This window comes from Helianthus annuus, chromosome 1 (genome assembly GCF_002127325.2).
Source record: "Helianthus annuus cultivar XRQ/B chromosome 1, HanXRQr2.0-SUNRISE, whole genome shotgun sequence".
Taxonomy (NCBI): domain Eukaryota; kingdom Viridiplantae; phylum Streptophyta; class Magnoliopsida; order Asterales; family Asteraceae; genus Helianthus; species Helianthus annuus.
In genome coordinates, this window is record NC_035433.2 from 53,859,084 (window position 1) to 53,862,003 (window position 2,920).

Here is a 2,920-nt window from a genome sequence, read left to right on the forward strand (position 1 = left end):
AACTTTATATTATAGCCCTAACATCAAAACAATTGTCAGCAAGCTTTTCTGTCACATCTAGCTCATATTTCATAAAAGAAATTATAAAGTGTAGCCTACATATGTGTATATATATCTACGTTTACCATAAATTTTATATATACATAAAAAAATAACAAATTGAGAAATTATCATATATCAAAACTGAGTTGAGTTGTTTTGTTCAAAATGATTATGATAACTTTGCTTTTGATACGCTAATATATTACCAACCACTTAGGTTATAGTCTAGTGATCAAGAGAAATTATCTTTTGTAGGGAGACCAATGTTCAATCTTTAAGAGGTATAAGTATTTAAGAGGAAAAATTAACCGTTCAAAAAAATATATATATATATATATATATATATATATATATATATATATATATATATATATATCTATATATACTTAAAAGTTTAGTTATATCAACTTTTATACAACCTTCATTATGAGCCTCTTAAATACATTTGTTTCTTTCAAGTTGTAAGCCTATTATAAATACCTTTAATTGAAATAATTGAATTAAGTTTCAGCCCCTTCATCTCCTCCTGTAAGTTGAAATGTACAAATTTAATGTATTAATTTCTACTTCCTCAGACGAATTTTGTAACCTACTAATTTTGATGGGAAACTTTAATGATTATTAATTGGTATGGAAACTGATAATCCTTTTAGCCTATGTAAAATCACTCAACATTCCCACACTAATTTTTTTTAAAGAGAGTGAGAGAGTCACGAGAGTTAGAGAAGAGCATCCATCTCTGGCGTAGTTCCGATCACTCCACCCACTATCTCTTCTCTACACGATTGATGGTGGCGCTAGAATAAGAGTTCTTCTGCTGCTGTTGTGTGATTTTTGTTTATCACGTCAGTCCGAATTTGCATTCTTTTAGGTTCAATTACGAGTTCAGGCTTCCAATTTGGTGGTGCGTTAACAATTTGCGTTTCATAAAGTGTCAAGAGCCACATTAGCGCCTTCAGGTTTGGATTGAGTATATATACTTAATTTTTAATCCCCAAATGGTTAGAAATGTATGTGACAATAGTGACATGTTTCTATAATTGACTCAGGGAACTTACAAGGCGTTTGGCAGACATTTTGGAAATGATTCATACCGATACATGATGATATTCTGGATGAAAGTGAGATGAGAAGAGGTAAAAAATTTATCTTTATAAAGATGGGCCATGAATTATAGTGTTTGTAATGTAGTGGAAAATTAATGACAGTTAACACGATTTGGAGGCGGTGTTTGAATTTGCACTTTGATGGTTGGAGAGAGATGGCAGTATTGGGAGATAAAAGAGACCACTTTAATGGCATGACGAAAGGATTAGTAGGCGGTGTTTGAGAAGATGACCAGAAGTGTTACAATCAAAAGTTTTGGTTTTGACGTATGTGGTTAGTAGATGAAGTACCGGAAAAATCACCGAAGGTTAGATTTGATTTTTTTTCTAAAAATTGAAACAAGTTTGTTTTTTAATGATTTCTTTTGATATTACAGCCAACACTAGCTTCTCCCGGAAGAAATGCACCTCGGGTTGGCCATTTTGGTCATCTAGCATGTATCACCAACAAAATCACCCAGTGGGAAATGTTGAGGTGTTGTAGTCATTTATGAAATAATTGGTTACTTGAACTTAATTTTTTTTTTATTTTTTACTTTTATGCAAATCCTTACTTATAAAAGTGTATTGTTATTAGGAAAGTAGTAAATGAAATGAGTGGCAGACTATTGTTCTACAAGAGCGCAACGTTGTTGAAAATGTGTATTAGTGGGCTTGTGAGTACCTTCTAATCATCTTATAAGAACTGTTGAAGTTTGGTTTTGATAATTCTAATGTTTAATCGGAATCCATAAATTGTATATGTGTTCGTTAATTTAATATATATTTCTATTTTTTTTCAGTCAGCCAACCGCAACATTAGACGATAGAAATAGGGATGATGGTGACGATGATATTTATAACACGTTTATAAATTGTATTTCATGAACTCATAATATTGGTGATTTGAAGGATAAACTGTATCATACACGGGAGCGTTCTCACTTCTTTTACAGTAATATGTGCACATGCTAACGGATTTAGACCCACATGTGAGTATTAAAAGTAGAATTTTGCAAACTTTTTACCCGGTTCTCTTTTTAACTCAAATCTTTAATTGACCTAACACAACCCAAATTGACCTATTCATAAGTGTTTGGCTATTGGATATAACAGTTTATTAAAACAAAGCTACAATGTAAACATAAATTAAGGGTGCTATAAATGCTCTGTTCATTCTTTATCTTAGTAGAATTCAGTTGATTTTCAATGTTAGTTGATGAATATATTTAGTAGAGATTTAGAATTTTATGATGAAAATTGATGTGTAAAAGTTCAAATTCTGTTATCTTCCTTTGATGCCATTGACAACCTTCATTATGAGCCTCTTAAATACATTTATGTCTTTCAAGTTGTCTCCTTTATAATGATTATCAGTTACCAATTAACAAATATTAACTCAAGTCATTGATTGTGTGATTAATACATGTGTGATTAATACATGTCGGTTACGAAATGGAGTGTGCGACATGTGAAGTTCTTCGAATTAGATTGGAAAATTGAAAAGGTTTTCCATTTTGTCTTAATGGTGCATATTACATGCGGATGCGGATGATATTCAATTGATTATAATTTTTAAATCAAATTAAAAGAATTAAACTTTTATAAATCATGTGGTGTCCAAAGCCATATAAATGAACCATCACATTCATAATTAATAGTGTACAAGTGGTAGGTATTTCTTAATAAATTGTTTCTCTTTTATAAAGTCTAACATTATATAAAAACCAATTCAAGAAACTCTAACTACAAGCTAGGATACCAAAAGTCACTTTAAAATTAATTAAATTGCA

At 30.7% G+C, this 2,920-nt stretch overlaps 1 long non-coding RNA gene across 1 annotated transcript; it reads left to right on the top strand.

The window, feature by feature from the left end:
* Positions 1–963: 963 nt before the first annotated feature.
* LOC110927510 lies at positions 964–1,623 on the top strand. The gene is made up of 3 exons (XR_002585681.2): positions 964–1,178; positions 1,251–1,456; positions 1,536–1,623. It is a non-coding gene; the product is annotated as an uncharacterized LOC110927510 (long non-coding RNA).
* The last annotated feature ends 1,297 nt before the right edge of the window (positions 1,624–2,920 follow it).